The following is an 18,590-nucleotide window of genomic DNA, read 5'->3' as shown; positions in this document are numbered from 1 at the left end:
TGTCAAGATCAAAAAGTAAAGTCTGAAAACTGTCACAGCCAAGAGAAGCCTAAGGATACATGACTGCTAAATGTAATGTGGTATCCTAGATGGGATTCTAGAAGACAGAGAAGATATTAGGGAAAAACTGAGGAAATCTAAATAGAGTGCACTTTAGTCAATAATAATGTATCAGTATTGGTTATCAAGTGGGACAAATGTATCATTTATATATGTAAGATGTTAATATGAGGGGAAACCGGGTATGAGGTATATAGAGACTCTGTACCATCTCTTCAATAATTCTGTAAATTTAAAACTATTCTAAAATTTAAAGTTAATTTAAAATTTTAAAATATCATTGACTAAAACAAGTGAAATAACAAGTAATCAAACCATCCCAAGTTGACCATTGCTACCATTTTGGGATATTTCCTTTCATTTTCTTCCTAAATGTTTTACACCTACAAATATACACATATAATTTTTTATGAAAATGGAATCAAACTGTATTCAGGGTTCTGTGTAAATTGAAAAATTCACACAAAACTGAAAAATAGGAGCTAATATAAATATACACCTATTGTTTGTATCCTGATTTAACATTTTATTTATCAAGAACACATGTCTATCATTAAACACACACTTATTATTTTAATGAATTAAAGAAAGATGAAACATTCCCATAACAAAGATCCTATAAGTGAGTAATCATCTATTACAATAACTGGCACAGAATAAACAATCAATAAATGTTAAAGGAATTAAACGGAATCTTCTGTAAAGCATCTTCCCAGAAGCTCATATTGTTTCCTGGACCATATAGGACATGCTATCTACTCCCCTTCTTAAAAAATAGGCTTAAAGGCAATTCTGAAAGATAATTTAACATTCACATGGAAACCAAAGCCAGTGTATTTTTATTTTTAGTTTTTATAATGGTTTCAATCCGGTAATTATAACTGCCATAATCTGTTGTGAGTAAAGTTTGGAAAATAAAGAGATGTGTAAAGAAGTAAAAAATCCACAATTACCCCACTCAGTCACTTGTTAGTATTCTGGCACACTTCTTTGCCAAATTTGTGTTAAAGATAAAAAACAATCTTATGCCTTCCTTATTCATGATGTCATCAGAGCACCTTCATTTTCATCATGTTGTTTGGATAATAGGGTCCTTGCAGAGGAAGAAGACAGTGCTAAGGTTCCAGAAATTGTGTCAGTGGAAGAGGTGGATAACGTGGGGAGGGCAGGAGATGGAGGCTTGCAGTAGAGTAACCAACCCTGGTTTGTCCAGGACTGAAGGAATTCCCGGAATGCAAGTCTTTCAGTGCTAAAATCAGGAAAGTGTGGACAAACCCGGAGGCTGGTCACCCCACCAGACAAGAGATTATGCTAAGATAACACTGGCTTTTATATTTTCTGGGTCTTTCATAAATGTCACAAAAGATATTCTATAGATCCAAATACAATACCGTAAATGAAAAGCTGGCTCATCTTTATTACTCACCTGATTACATAGGCAGTGATTTCATCAAGGAAGCTTAGGGTCACGGTCTGCCCCAAAACTGCCTTTCTGTGTTGGAAAGAAATCATCAATATTTTTAGACCCTCCAAAACTGCATCATTCCAGCTACCGGATATTCTTCATTCTGCAGTGAGTTCTCATTTAGAAAAAAGGATCTAAAATTTAATTTCTTTCTCCCTGTTCCTGCTTCTGACCTCCTCTCCATTTCTCTCCTCGAGTAATGCCTGGGTAATAATCCTTACCAAGATCACATAATCTAGCACTCTCATCAGGGTTTGTTTTCTCTTACTCCTCACTTCCCTAGCCCACTTCCTCCCACAAAGACTACAGTTTTAAAATGAAATTAGACATATTTGCTGGACACAAAAGTATACAGTATTCTGTATACTGGGATCCCAGAGCAATGAGAAATGAACCCAGAGCTAGTTTCTACGGCTTTATTGGACCAGTTCATGGACTGGAAATTAATGCACGAGCATCACTCATCTATCATTCTTTTTATTCCATGACAATATGATAAAATTTAAAGTGCCAACTCATCATTGCTTTAAGGTACTTGCAGATGAACAGCAGGTTCCATGATATTCCCAATACATTTAGCTGTGTTACTATTCAATATCAACCAATATTATTTTGTTATTTCACAGACTGGAGTTAGATGTTTCAGCCTTTTTGTTACTTCACATTCCTGTCTTAGGGAAGCTTATTGCCTCACCCCAATGTTTTTTATTCTTACTTGTCGTTCAATTTGCAGCAAAATGGATACCATGAAACTTTTATTTTTTATGCCTTTTGTATCATGTAATATTTTTTTAATTGAGGGGAAAAGTATGTAACATAAAATTCACCATTTTAACCATTTTTAAAGTATACAATTCAGTGGTATTTAGTACATTTACATTGTTGTGAAATCATTTCAACTATCTCATTCCAGAACATTTTTGTCATTACTAAGGGAAATCCCATACCCATTAAACAATCACTCCCCATTCTTCTCCCCCAGCTCCTGGCAACCACTAATCTGATTTCTGTCTCTATGTATTTTACTATTCTGGACATTTCATATAAATGGCATCATACACTATGTGGCCTTTTCTTTCACTTATAGTATTTTCAAAATTCATCCATATTGTAGCATATATCAGTACCTCATTAATTTTCATGGGTGAGTAATTTTCCATTTTATGAATATGCTGCATTTTGTTTATCCATTCATCACTTGTTGGACATTTGGGTTGTTTCCACCCCCGGCTATTGTTAATAGTGTTGCTGTGAACATTTGTGTACAAGTTTTTGTTTGAATACCTCTTTTCATTTCTTTCAGTTGCTGCAAACTTTTAACCATTTCCCAGAGTTGTGACAAATTTGTCTCTCACAGTTTCTGCTTGTTTTTCAGTGCTTTTGTTGGGAAGCAAGAGCTTGGAGCTGCTACTCTGCCATTTTGCTGATGCTGTTCAGCAATAACTATTGTATTAATAGAGTTTTAAATCATTTTAACTATCTTTGCTTTCCTAGAAAAAAATCTCAGTTGGCCAGAAAGTAGTAATTTTTACGCTCTACTGAATACTATTTTCTAACATTTTATTTTGAAAATTTGCATTGATACTTATAAATGAAATTGATCTGTAGGATTTTTTTTCTGGTTTTTTACTGTCTTTATTAGTTTCTGATATCAATGTTATACTGAGCTTATAAAAAAATTGAGAAAGTATTATTCCTGCATCCAGAAATGTTTACATAGTATAAAAGTTATTGGTTTACTGAAGTTTAAATAATTCTCACTTAACAGTATTTTCACCTGGTACCTTTGTGGGAATAGCTCTTTGACAGCTTTCTCTTTTTCTTTCATGCTTCTTGGTTTATTTTGGTTTTCTAACCTGTTTTAAGCCAATTTCATTAATGTATATTTTCTGGGAAAAATTTTCATTTGACTTAATTTTTAATTTGCAAAGAATTATAAAATTTGTACTCATATTTTTGTAAGTTCCTCTGTTTCTGTGGTTAATGTCCTGCTTTCATAACAATTTGTAAATACTAATATTTTCCCCATTTGATATCGAACTTGAAGTGAGTTTGCTCACCCGTCATGCAGCAAGCCAATCTCTGACACCAGGTGTAATAGAAGTAGGAATTTTATTACTGCACAGTGCTGAGCAAGGAGAAAGGACAGCTAATGCTGAAATCCCAAACTCCCCAAAAAGCTAACAGGAAGGGGTTTTATTTGGGGTTTTAGGTAAGGGCGGGGGAGCATATGGCCTTGCTGGTCAGAGCTTTCCCACCATCCTGTGTTTCACCTTGAGACTACTTGCAGAGAGGAGGGAGCCAATGACTTTGCTGGTCAGCAGCTTTCCCACAAGCCTGTAGCTCCTTGGTGGGGAGGAGGAGGAGGAGATAAGAAATCCAGGTGGTTATCCTTGGCTGTGTCTGTCTCCATGCAGGATAGTGGATTTTGGAGCTTGGAATCCAGGGAGTAAGCAGAGAATGAGTGCTTTGGTTTTAATCCCATATATGCTGGGTTTAATGTAGGGAAACCAATATCAGGGCCAGTATCACATTCATCTAGCATATTACATTTTTTTTCCAGATATCAACCCTTGGCTTTAGTTATCAATCCAAATGCATTTTCTATTTAACTAATTTATGTTTTTTCCTAATTAATTATTAATCCTTATGTTTTCCTTAGGGTTATTTGTTATTTTCCTAACTTTTTTAGTTGTATCTTAATTTATTTTAATTCACTTCTAGTAACAAAACTGTTTATTATTATGAATTTTCTAAGTATTGCTTGATACATAGTGTTCTCACTTTATTTTTATTTTTTTAATCCAGAAATGGAAAATAGGTTTTATCTCTCATCACCATGGACTGATTGATAATGGTTGACCAAATCATTATGTTGATGAAAGTCTGGGATGATCATCTACATGCTGTGCGATAAATTCCTCGATCAATTAACTCTGCCAAGAGTGTGGAAGGTAAGAATGGACGTTTTAAAAATCCTTTGCCTTTCTAAACTATAATTCATCAATTTTAACTTTTTAAAATTTGATCCAAAGTTGTTTAAGAGTTTTTATTTGTTTGTTTTGCTAAAACTTCAAGAATGTGTATTGTGGAAGATGCTGTGATGAGCCACCAATATCCCCCTTCAGGAGTGAAGGAATTCTTTTCCCAGTTGCTGGGAGTGCAGCAGGCAGACAGCTGTCAGCACCCGCTCAGGGATTGCTTCAGCTGAAGAGAGTTACATTACGCAAGATCATGCCCTATTCTGAGTTCAACTCATATCCAGTGACTGATTGAAGCAAGGGCATAAACATCCAACCTTTTTGCTCCTTTTTTTGTGAATATTAGAACACAGCCGTGCTCATTTGCTTATGTATTGTTGATGACTACATTCATATTATAATGGCAGAGTAGATCAGTTGTGACAGAGGCTGTAATGGTTAAGAAAGCCTAAAGTATTTACTATCTGGCCCTTCATATAAAAAGTTTACAGACTCCTGCTCTAAAGGGTTGTTTTAGCTCTCGTATTTCCTTGTAGGGTTGTGCTAGGTTGTCATTGGGACTGAATTACACCTAGACTTCTTCTGCCTTCTCCTGCATTCTTTCCCTTCCTTCCACAAATGTTGATCCCAGTGGCACTCTTTAATAAACATTCTTCACAGTAAATTCTGTCCTAGAGTAGGCTTCCTGGGAACCCAAACTACAATATATATTCTCTCCTTCTAGGTTATAAGTATATCTTTCTATTTGTAATCAACCTTATTACTTATAGTCTTTATAATTGTAATATCCTAATTTACTTTTTGTTTTTATTTGATCTTTAAATGATTGAAAAAAGTAGTTCATTGTCTTTTACCACTGTTGGATTTTTGTATATATTTCCTGTAACAGTTGCTGTACATATTTCAAAACTATGTCTTTGTAATAAAACTTTTCATGATATTTATTATTTGTATGTTGTATCCTTCATTGTTATAAAATACTGCAAGTTTACTGCATGCCTTTTGCCATAAATTCAATTGGTCTTAACATCAGCTTGCTTCCTTTTTTTTTTTTTTTTGGTAAGTTCTTACTTTCCAAATTTGAATTACTTTATTTTTACTATGCCTTTTACAAGCAATGTATTTGTGTGTATGTGTAACATTCAAATGCTAATGTACCTAGACTAATTCTAGCAATGGAGGTGGTGGAGAAATGAAGCTAGTGGTTTTAGATGATGTCCAGCATCTTGAATTTCTTGCATAGCCTCCTGTCTGTTCTGACATCAATGAGACTGATAGGCCTATCCTATAATTACGGTGTTTGGCATGGTCCTGATGGAATATCACTCCCTATACAGAACCTAAGTCATGATATTTTTCTTTAACCTCTTGGCTCAAACATAAATGTGAAACTCCACTTGAATATGCTACAGTTGATTTGGTAACATATTCTTTGTTTAATTAAAAGTATGAATGGAAATATATACCATTATATGAGGAGCAAGATTTGCCATCAGGTTTTTAATAATGTGGACTAATAGAAAAACTGGACAATGTGTTTTTTAATCATCCTTTGTTTTATTGGTTACGTGTCTCTCTTGTTTTGATCTACATTGAATTTAAAATATCTTTCATGTTTAATTTGAGTGAGGTACTATAAGATGTAAATATTTCTAAAACCCATTTAGTACACATTTAGAATCTTCATAAAATAATTTTTGAACTTATAATTTTTGTAGTCATCATGGTCTACTGCCATACATTTTATAATATTTACTATAAACTGTTGAAGTATAATATTATAGGACAGTTTTTTAGGTAAGCAATAGCACAATATTTTTTTTTTTATGAAGCAGAACACTTTCTCTTAAGGTGATTTGTATTTGCCTCAATATAATTCCTCAGTTAGCTATCATAGTTCTTCCTTAATTATTCTTTGCATGCTTCCATGGTTATAAAAAAATGTTTACTATTTCTCAAGCTACTAGGAAAAATGCAAAGTCATGGCATATAAATGACTTTGAAGTATATTTTTTGATAAATTGTTCGTGACAAGTAGAATGAGTGTGTGTTCATGATTAAAAAGTACGCAACTGGAGCTTGAAGGAACTGTAGTTTGTGTTCTTCAGCTAATATATAATTTATTTCTTACTGGAACACTGTTACTCTACACTTTGCTGATAATTAATATGGATTTTGAATATGTGTCATAACTTCGAAAGATTATTTGGCTAATTTAGTTACCCATTTGAAGTGGGATATTTTAAATATTATTATTAAAATAGTTATAAAATAACTGACACAGGTCAAATAAATGTCATGATTTAGGGTGGATTGTAGGCTTTATTAAAGAAAAAATTTGAACGTCTTGCTATATTTTAAATTTATATTTATTTTATTCAATCACCATATATTTATTGATACTCAACTATAAGCCTGCTGCTCCTGGTAATAGTTTCTAAATTAAAAGTAGATAAACATATAAAATAAAGCATTTAGCTGGAAAAAGGGCATATTTTGGCTATAATCTCATAGCATGTGATATAGCATATGTCCTTATATATAAACATATTTGTGTTTTTTCTACAGAAAATACACCCTCTTTCTAAATACATATAAATATGTACATATGTACAAACACACATTCACATATGCATATTTTAGGTGAAATCATATAGTGCATGCAATAATTTATATCACTTTAGGGCTATGATACAGTAGCAAAGTAGCATTTTAGAATAACTATAGAAAGATGGAATAAATGCATTCACATAAAATTATATGGCAAAGAGAATTTAAATGAAAAAGTTTTTACATGATCCACTCTAAGTAATTTTTGTACTTATTTTCTAGTGAACTAATTGAAATTATTTATAAAGCAATTGGCTTTTGGAAACTAAATTGGATTCAGAGTTTCAAATTACTTTACATAAATTCACCCTGAAAAGAAAATACATTAGAAGAACATTTTGATAGTTATGTTCAAGAAGTTTTAGTTTCAGTTTAACATATGCAAAAGGAAATGTATTAACACCTTCTATCTTGGCTTTTCAAAAAAAAGCTTTATTGAAATGTAATTCACATACTATAAAAGTCACCACTGAAAGTGTGTAAATTATTATTTCTTTGTAAATTTATAGAGTTGTGCAACCTTCACCACTATATAATTTTAAAACATTTCATCACCACAAAAATAAATCCAGTACCAATTAGCAGTCACTTTCCAAACTGCCGTTTCCAAAGCCCCTGGCAACCACTGTTCTATTTTCTGTTTCTATTGATTTGCATATTCTGGAATACCATATAGATGGAATCATACAATATACGGCCTTTTGTGTCTGGCTCCTTTCACTCAGATAATGTTTTTAAGATTCATTGGGTTGTAATAGGTATCAGTACTTCATTCCTTTCTATGGCTGAAATTAATTGTGCATGTATATACACTGTATTTTGTTTATCCATTCATCAATTGATAAACACTTCGGTTGCATTCACATTTGGATGTTATTTTATAAGCTTCTATGGATATTCATTTACAACAGTCTGTCTGGACATATGTTTTCGGTTCTTTTGAGTATATACCTATGAGATAAATTGTTGGGTCATATGGTAATTCTAGGTTTACCATTTTGAGGAACTGCCAGACTGTATTTCAAAGCAGGTGCATCATTTTACATTCATTATAGTAATATATGTGGGTTACAATTGTTGCACATTTTTGCCAATTGTTGTTATCCATTATTATGATGATAGGCATCCCAGTATGTGTGAAGTGGTATCCCATTGTGGTTTTGATTTGCTTTTCCTTAATAACTAATAATGTTGAGCTTCTTTTCATGTGCTTTATCACCATTTCTATATATTCTGTGGAGAAATGCCTTTTCAAATAGTTTGCCCATTTTTAATTGGCTTGTTTAAGTTTTTGCTGTTGAGTTGTATGAGTTCTGTTATACACACTGGATACAAGTCCTTTATCAGGTATATGATTTGCAAATATTTTCTCCCATCTACTTATATGTATTTACCTTTTCATTTTCTTGATGGTGTCCTTTGAAGCACAAAAGTTTTTAATTTTGATGAGATCCAATTTATCTATTCTTTCTTTTGTCAATTTTTGTTTTTGATGTAATGTCTAAGAAACTATTGCCTGACTCAGGGTTGTTAATATTTACTTCTATGTTTTCTTCTAATAGTTTTATAGTTTTAACTTTTATATTCAGGTCTATTATCTATTTTGAATTAGCTTTTGTATATGATGTGAGGTGGAGCTCAACTTCATTCTTTTGTATATGGATATCCATTTTATGAGCACCATTTATTGAAAAAGACTATTCTTTCTTCATTGAATTATCTTGGTATCATTGTCAAAAATCACCATAAATTTAAGGTTTTATTTATGGACTCCCATTTGTATTCCATTGATCTCTACATCCATTTTTATTCCAGTTCAATGCTGTCTTGATTGCTGTAGCTGTGTAGTAAATTTTGAAATGAGACTGTATAATTCCTCAAAATGTGTTTTCTCTTCACTAGTTATTTTGCTTAATAATATCTTAACTAGTAAATAATGCTCATTTTTAATGAGTGCTTTCAAGTTGAAAGTAAAGTAACATTTGTTATTGTTATATTTTACAAGTAAGAATTATGTATATTAAAAGTATACAATTTGATGGTTTGATACACATATACATTGTGAAATAATCATAACCTTCAAGATAACATATCCAGTTACCACGTTAATTTTTTTTTGTGTGGTGGGGAGGATCTACCCTCTTAATAAATTTCAACTATAAAAAAGAGTATTGTTAATTATAGTCACATTGTTGTGAATTACATCTCTAATACTTATTCATCTTGCATAAGTGAAACTTTGTACCCTTTGACCAACATTGTCTAATTTTCCCCACTGCTCCACCCTTGGTAACCACCATTCTTCTCTCTGCTTTTTTGAATTTGACTTTTTTGGTTTGCACACATAGAATTGAGATCACGCAGTATTTTTCTTTCTATCTTGGCTTATTTCACTGAGCATAATGTCCCCAAGGTTTATTCATGTTCTTCCAAATTGCAGGAGTTTCTTCATTTTAAATCTGATGTATGTAATGTATTACATACATGTAATATATAAATAACAAATTTTTATCATCTATTGATAGACATTTAGGTTGTTTCCATAACTTGGCTATTGTGAATAATGCTGAAAAGAACATGAGACTGCAGATATCACTTTGAGATCCTGATTTCATTTCCTTTGATATATACCCAGAAGTGGGATTGCTGGATCATAAGGGAGTTCTATTTTTAATTTTTCAAGGAACCTCTATATTGTTTTCCATAATATGTGAACCAGTTTATATACCCATGAATAGTGTACCAAAATTCCCTTTTCTCCACATCCTGGTCAACACTTATCTTTTAACTTTTTGATAATAGCCATCCTAATGTGTAATGATACCTCATTATGGTATTTATTTGCATCTCTCATGATTAGTAAAGTTGATCATCTTTTCATGTACCTGTTGGCCATTTGTATATCTTCCTTTGAGAAATATCTATTCAGCTCCTTTGCCCGTTTTTAACTCAGGTTATTTGTTTTATTGCTGTTGAGTTGTTTGAGTCCCTTATACATTTTAGATATTAACCCCTTACCAGATAAATAGTTTCTCCTATTCTGAAGGTTGCCTTTTTATTTTGTTTATTGTTTCTTTTGCTGTATAGAAGCTTTTTTGTTTGATGCAGTCCCACTTACTTATTTGTACTTTTGTTGCTTTTGCTTTTGGTGTCATATCCAAAAAATCATTGCCAAGACCAATGTCAAGGAGCTTCTTGCCTATATATTCTTCTAGAAATTTTATGATTTCGGGTCTTATGTTTATGTCTTTAATCCACTTCAAGCTAATTTTTTGAATGATGTAAGATAGGGATTCGATTTCATTATTCTGTATGTGATTATCCAGTTTTCCTAACACTATTTATTGATGAGACTATCCTTTTCCCATTGCTGGTTCTTGACAAGGGTCAAACATGAGTTGACCATATATTCGGGGGTTTATTTCTAGGCTGTTCCATTGGTTTATAAGTCTGTTTTTATGCCAGTGCCATACTGCTTTGATCATTATAGTTATGTGGTATATTTTTAAATCAGGAAACATGATGCCTCCAGCTTTGCTTTTCTGTCTCAAGGTTGCTTTGGTTTATTGGAGTCTTTAGGGTTGTATATGAATTTTAGAGTTTTTGGTTTCTGTAAAGAATGCCATTGGTTTTGTTGATACAGATCACATTGAATCTGTAGAGCACTTTTGGTATTATGGACATTTTAACAATATTAAGTCTTCCACCTATGAACATGGAATGTCTTTGCATTTATCTGTGATTTCTTTAATTCCTTTCATCAATGTCTTATAATTTTTATTGGACAGGCCTTTAACTTCTATGGTTAAGTTGATTCCTATTTTAATCTTTTTGCTATTTTAAATGGGATTGTTAATTTTCTTTCAGATAGTTTGTGTATAGAAACAATTGATTTTTGTACATTGATTTCATATTTTGCAAGTTTACTGAATTTCTTTATTAGTTTTAAGAGGTTTTTTTGTTTGTTTGTTTTTTGAGAGAGATTAACCCTGAGCTAACATCTGTCGCAATTTTCCTCTATTTTATAATTGGATCACCATCACAGCATGGCTGTTGAGTGGTGTAGGTCCACAACCAGGATCTGAACCTGCTAACACAGGCCACCAAAGTGGAGTGCACCAAACTTAACCACTATGCCATGGGGCTGGCCCCATCTTCCTCTTCTTTTTGCTTGAGGAAGATTAGCCCTGAGCTAACATCTTTGCCAATATTCCTCCACTTTTCATATGTGGGTTACCACCACACCATGGCTGATGTGTAGTGTCGGTCTGCACCCCGGATTCAAACCCACAAACCAAGGCCACCAAAGTGGAGTGTGCTGAAATTAACCACTACTATGCCATGGGGCCAGCCCCTACCATGACTTGTTTATTTTTTAACTGGAAGCTTGTACCTTTTGATCCTCTTCACCCATTTCACTCACTTTCCCCATTCCCTTCTGCTCTGGTGATCACCAGTTTGTTCTCTGTATCTATGAGTCTGATTTTATTTTGTTTTGTTGGTTTGTTTGTTCTGTTTTTTAGATTGGCCATATAAGTGAAATCATATGATATTTGGCTTTTTATGTCTAATTTATTTCCCTTACCACAATACCCTTAAGGTCCATCCACATTGTCACAAATGGCAAGATTTCATTCTCTTTTTATGGCTGAATTATTGTCTTCTTTATCCATTTAACATCTTCTTTATCCATTTATCTATCAGTGGACTCTTAGGTTGCTTCTATATTTTGGCAATTGTAAATAATGCTGCAGTGTACTATCAGATAAATGTTTTGCAAATATCTTCTCCCATTCAGTATGTTTTATTTTCATTTTGTTGATGATTCCCTTTGCTGTTCAAAAGCTTTTTAGTTTGATATAGTCCCATTTGTTTGTTTTTGCTTTTGTTGCCCTTGCCTGTGGAATCAGATCCAAAAATAGTATTGCTAAGAATGATGTCAAGAGGCTACCTCCTATGTTTTCTTCTGGGAGTTTTATGGTTTCAGGTCTTACATTCAAGTCTTCAATTTTTTATTAATTTTTGTATATGAAGTAAGATAGCAATCCAGTTTCATTCTGTTTCATGTAGCTGTGAAGTTTTCCCGACATTTATTGAAGAGACTCTCTTTTCCCCATTGTGGATTCTTGTTTCCATTGTCATAGATTAATTGACCCATATATGCATGTTTATTTCTCTGGGCTCTCTCTTCTGTTTCATTTATTTGTGTGTCTGCTTTTGTGTCACTACCATACTGTTTTGATTACTATAGCTTTGTAGTATACTTTGAAATCAGGGAGCATGGTATCTCCAGCTTTGTTCTTCTTTCTCAAGAGTGCTTTGGCTATTAGGAGTCTTTTCTGGTTCCATACAAATTTGGGGATTATTTCTTCTATTTCTGTGAAAAGTGCCATTGAATTGTGATACATATTGCATTGAATCTGTAGATTGCTTTGGGTAGTATGCATATTTTAACAATATTAATTCTTCCAGTCCATGAGCGTGGTATGTCTTTCCATTTATTTGTGTCAGCTTCAACTTTTTTCATCAATGTCTTATAGTTTTCAGAGTGCAGGTCTTTCACTTCCTTGGTTAAATTTATTGCTAGGTATTTTATATTTTTTTGGTGCAAGTGAAAATGGGATTGTTTTCTTAATTTTTCTTTCTGATAGTTTGTTATTAGTGTATAGAAATGCAACAGATTTCTTTGTATTAATTTTGTATCCTGAAACTTTGCTGAGTTAATTTATTAGTTGTAACAGTTTTTCAGTGGAGTCTTTAGGATATTTTATATGTAGCATCATGTCATCTGCAACTATTGACAGTTTTACTTCTTCCTTTCCAATTTGGATAATCTTTTTTTCCTTTTCTCACCTAATGCCTGTGGCTAGGACTTTCAATAGTGTATTGAATGAAAGTGGTGAGGGTGGGCATCCTTGTCTTGTTTGAGATCTTAGGGGAAAAGTGTTCAGCTTTTGATCATTGAGTATGATGTTAGCTGTGGGTTTGTCATATGTGGCCTTTATTATGTCATGGTACTTTCCTTCTATACACATTTTACCCAGAGTTTTTAGAATAAATGGAAGCTGTATCTTATCATGTGCTTTCTCTGCATCTGTTGAGATGATCATGTGACTTTTATCCTTCATTTTGTTAATGGGGTGTATCACATTGATTGATTTGCAGATTTTGAATCATCCTTGCATCCCTGGAATAAATCCCACTTGATCATGGTTTATGATTCTTTTAATGTATTGTTAAATTCCATTTGCTGATATTTTTTTTCCATTTGCTGATATTTTGATGAGGATTTCTGTATCTATGTTCATCAGGGATATTGTTCTATAATTTTCTTTTTTGTAGTGTCTTTGGCTTTGTAGCATAATTAGCAGGGTAATGATAGCCTTATAAATGATTTTGGTTACATTGTTTCCTCTTCAATTTTTTGGAATAGTTTGAGAAAGGTAGATATTAAATCTTCCTAGAATATTTGGTAGAATTCACCAGTTAAGCTGTCTAATACTGGACTTTTGTTTGTTTGAAGTTTTTTGATTACTGATTCAATCTTATTACTAGTATTATGTCTATTCAGATTTTCTATTTCTTCATAATTCAGTCTTGTAAGGTTGTTTCTAGGAATTTATCCATTTCTTCTAGGTTGTCCAATTTGTTGGTGTGTAATTGTTCTTACTAGTCTCTTATGATCCTTTGAATTTCTGTGGTTTCAGTTGTAACTTCTCTTTCATTTCTACTTTTATTTATGTGATCCCTCTCACTTTTTTTCCTGATCAGTCTGGCTAAAGATTTTTCTATTTTGTTTATCTTTTTAAAGAATCAGCTCTTGCTTTCGTTAATCTTTTGTGCTATATTTACTCTCTGTTTCATTTATTTCTGCTTTGGTCTTTACTATTTTCTTTCTTCTACTAACTTTGGGCTTTGTTTGTTCCTCTTTTTCTAGTTCTTTTAGGTGTAAAGTTAGATTGTTTATTCGAGATTTTTCTTGCTTTTTGAGGTGGGCCTGTATTGCTTTGAACTTCCCTCTTAGACTGCCTTTGCTGCATTTCATAAATTTTGGCATGTTGTGTTTCCATTTTTACTTGTCTAAACGTATTTTTTGATTTCTTCATTGATCCATTGGTTGTTTAGTAACGTGTTGTTTAGTCTCTCCAAGTTTGTGTTTTTCCCAGTTTTCCTCTTGTAATTTATTTCTCGTTTCATACCATTGTGGTTGGAAAAGACGGTTGATATGATTTTAAACTTCCTGAATTTATTGAGACTAATTTTGTGGCCTAACGTGGTTTATCCTGGAGAATGTTTCATGTGCACTGAGAAAAATGTGTATTCTATTGCTTTTGGATGGAATGTTGTGTATATATCTGTTAAGTTCATCTGGTCTAACATGTTGGTTAAGGCCGATGTTTCCTTATCGATTTTTTTGACTGGATAATATATACATTGATGTAAGTGAAGTATTAAAATCCCCACTATTATTGTATTGCTGTCTATTTCTCCTTTTAGATCTGTTAATATTTGCTTTATATGTTTAGGTGCTCTTATGTTGGGTGCATAAATATTTGTAAATGTTACATCCATTTGTTGGATTGACCCCGTTATCATTATGGAATGCCCTTCTTTGTCTTTTGTTATAGTCTTTGTTTTAACATCTATTTTCCTTGATATAAGTATTGCTACCCCAGCTTTATTTTTTCATTTTCACTTGCATGAAATATCTTTTTCCCTCCCTTCACCTTCAGTCTGTGTCTGTATTTAGAGCTGAAGTAAGTGTCTTGTAGACAGCATATAGATGGGTCGTGGTTTTTTTATCCAGTCAACCACCCAGTGTCTTTTGATTGGAGCATTTAGTCCATTTATATTTAAATACTTATTGATAGCTATGCACTTATTGTCATTTTATTAATTTTTTTCTGGTTGTTTTTATCATTCTCTGTTCTTTTCTTCTTCTCTTGCTCTCTTGCCTTGTGGTTTTGTGACATTTTTTAGTGTCATGTTTATATTTGTTTCTCATTACTTTTTGTGTATTTATTGTAGGTTTTTGGTTTGTGGTCACCATAAAGTTCATATATATATATATATATATATATGCGTGTATGTGTGTATACATGCAGTCTATTTTAAGTTGATTGTCACTTATGTTTAAAGCACTTCCTTCTAATTCTAAATTCTAAAAGCACTACACTTTTACATTGTTGTTCATGTTTTATGTGGTTTTTTTGGAGAAAGATTAGCCCTTAGCTAACATCTGCTGCCAATCCTTCTCTTCTTTGCTGAGGAAGACCAGCCCTGAGCCATCATCTGTGCCCACCTCCTCCATCTTATGTGTGGGACGCCTGCCACAGCATGATCTGTCAAGTGGTGCATAGGTCCCCACCCAGGATCTGAACTGGCAAACCCCGGGCCACCAGAGCAGAATGTGCAAACTTAACCACTGAACCACCAGGCTGGCCCCTCATGTTTTTATGTTTTTGATGTCATATTTTATATGTTTTTATTTTGTTTATTCCTTAACTAGTTATTGCTGTTATAGTTGATTTTACTGCTTTAGTCTTTCAGCCTTCATACTATTTTTGTAAGTGGCTGGTCCAAGACCTTTACTATATATTTGTCTTTACCAGTGAGATTTTTTTCTTTTGCATATCATCTTATTTCTAGTTATTGCCTTTTCTTTTCATGTTAAAGAAGTCTTTTAGCACTTCTTATAGGGCCAGTTTAGGGGCAATGAACTCCTTATATTTTGCTTCTCTGAGAAACTCTTCATCTCTCCTTCAATTCTGAATGATAACCTTGCCAGGTAGAGTATTTTTGGTTGGAAGGTTTTTTCCTTTCAACACTTTGAATTTATCACGCCACTTCCTTCTGGCCTGCAAAGTTTCTGCTGAAAAATCTGATATTCTTATGGGAGTTCCCTTGTACATGACTAGTTGTTTTTTTTCTTGCAGCTTTTAAGATTTTCTCTTTATCTTTAAATTTTGAGATTTTATTTATAATGTGTCTTGGTGTGGATCTCTTTGGGTTTATCTTGTTTGGGACTCTCTGCTTCCTGGATCTGGATGTCTATTCTCTTCCTCAGGTTAGGGAAGTTTTTAGCCATTATTTTTTTCACTAGATTTTCTACTCCTTTCTCTCTCCCTTCTTTTGCTGGGACCTTTATAATGCAAATGTTAGTATGACTGATGTTGTCCCACAGTTCCCTTAAGCTATCCTCACTTTTAAAATTCTTTGTTCTATTTGGGTGATTTACACTACTCTGTCTTCCAGGTTTCTGATCTCTTCTTCTGTATCATCTAGTCTGCTATTGATTCCTTCTAGTGTATTTTTCAGTTAAGTTATTGTATTCTTCAGCTCTATGAGTTCTGATTGGTACTTTTTTATACGTTCTATCTCATTTTTGAAGTTCTCACTGTGTCCATATATTCTTCTCCTAAGTTTTGTGAACATCTTTATGACCATTATTTGAACTCTTCATCAGTTAAATTGTATATGTGCATTTCAGTAAGTTTTTTCCTGGTGTTTTATCTTTTTCCTTCGTTTGAAACATATTTCTCTGTTTCCTCATGCTGCTTGACTCTTTGTGTTTATTTCTGTGTATTATGTGAAACAGCTATCTCTCCCTGTCTTGAAGGAATGCCCCTGTATAGGAAATGAACCTTATTGTTTAACTTTGCCCTAGTTCTTGGTTGTCTTTGAACTGTCTCTCTGATTATTTCAGACCCATGGGGTCCGCAAACAAAATGCCCCCTAAAGAACTAAACCTAGTGCTCAAAGGGCTTCTTCTGTGTGGGCTGCACACTCTCATATGCTCTATCAGGGCTATGTGAGCAGCACAGGTGGGATAAGGCTGCTCCCTTGCTGCATCTGGCACTGCTGCATGAATGGTGCAGTTGAGTGAGGCTGCTCTCTTGCCATGTCTGTTGAAGTCCACATGAGTAGCATGGAGTAGTGGGTCTGCTCGCCTGCCACATCTGGCAGTATAGCAGGAGTGGCACAAGAGCGTAGAACTGCTTGCCTGCCATGTCTTTTAGGGGCCATGCAAGTGGCACAGGGGTTAGGGCTGCTCATTCACTGCATCTTCCAGGTCCACATGAGTGATGTAGGGGGTAGGGTTGCTCACTAACTACATCTGTTGGTGCCATGTGTGTAGTGCTGGAGGCTGTGTCTGCTTGCCTACCAGGTATGACAGTTCTGCACAAATGGCACAAGGGGGATGATTTGCTTACTTGTCATGTTGGTGGTGCCACATGAGCAGCATGGGGTGGTGGAGGGCTGTTTTCCTGCTTCTGTTTGTGGGTTAACGTGAGAATACAAAAATGGCACCCACCAGTGCTGGTGCCAACAAGGTAAAAGGAGCTCATAAAAGTGGAATCCACCAGTATCCTGTCTCCAGAGAGAGCCCCAACAGTCTTATACCCCTCTGACAGATACTTTAAGATTAACAGGTGAGTTTCCTTCACATACAGTCTAGGCTCTTTTCGAACTACTGCTTTGTATGCTGGGTCCCAGGGTAGGTGGGTCTTCATGCAACCCTTTTAGATGCCGAATCTTTATTCCCTAAAGCCATATGTTTCTCCTGAACACAAGCCCCATTGCTTTTCAAAATCACATGTTTTGGAGGCACATCTCTCTGGGGAAGGACTCAAGGGTTGGGGCGCCTAATGAGGTGTACAGATTCTTTGCTCCTCAGAGAACAGCTCCATTGATTTAAAAAAATTACTTTTAGATTTTCGTGATTGTGAGTTGCTGTGCTTAGGGTGGGTTTTTGGCAAGAACATGTCTCTGTCTCTCCTACTTGTCTTGATATGGCCCTTTATCCTTTGTTGTGGAGTTCAGATACTTCTCAGAGTGAATTGTTCCATGTGTAGCTGTATATTTGTTGTGTCTATGGGAGGAGGTGAGTTCAGGATCATTCTACGCCACCATCTTGTACTGTTCCCCCTCTTTTCCTGCGTTTTTAAGGTTGAAAAATACTCCATTGTGTATATATATCACGTTGTGCTTATGCACTCATCTGTTGATGGACACTTGGTTTACTTCCATGTTTAAGCTATTGTGAATAATGCTGCTAAGACTCTGCTTTCAATTCTTTGGGGTATATACACAGCAGTGGAATTGCTGGATCATGTGGTAATTTCATTTTTAATTTTTTGGGAAACTGCCATACTGTTTACCACAGTGACTGTACCATTTTACATCCACACCGACAGTGCACAAGATTTTCAAGATCTCCATATCCTTGCTAGCACTTCTTTTCTGGGGTTTTTTTGGCAGTAACCATCCTAATAGGCATGAAGTTGTATCTCGTAGTATTTTTTGTTTGAATTCCCCTAATATTTAGTAATATTGAGCATCTTTTCATGTGATTATTGGCTATGTGTATATCTTCTTTGGAGAAATGTTTATTCAGTTCCTTTGCCCATTTTTGAATTGGGTTGTTGTTGTTGAATGTTAGGCGTTCTCTATATGTTCTGGATATTAATCCT

At 34.2% G+C, this 18,590-nt stretch overlaps 1 long non-coding RNA gene across 1 annotated transcript in view; it reads left to right on the top strand.

The window, feature by feature from the left end:
• LOC139081130 (uncharacterized) overlaps window positions 1-5,536 on the top strand; it is a 63,857-nt gene extending 58,321 nt beyond the window's left edge. The window contains exons 2-3 of the long non-coding RNA XR_011536123.1: window positions 4,334-4,479; window positions 4,604-5,536. This is a non-coding gene — a long non-coding RNA (uncharacterized lncRNA). The remainder of the gene's footprint in view (window positions 1-4,333; window positions 4,480-4,603) is intronic.
• The last annotated feature ends 13,054 nt before the right edge of the window (window positions 5,537-18,590 follow it).

Source organism: Equus przewalskii, chromosome X, assembly GCF_037783145.1.
Source record: "Equus przewalskii isolate Varuska chromosome X, EquPr2, whole genome shotgun sequence".
Taxonomy (NCBI): Eukaryota; Metazoa; Chordata; class Mammalia; order Perissodactyla; family Equidae; genus Equus; species Equus przewalskii.
This window is presented reverse-complemented; position numbering and strand designations above follow the sequence as displayed.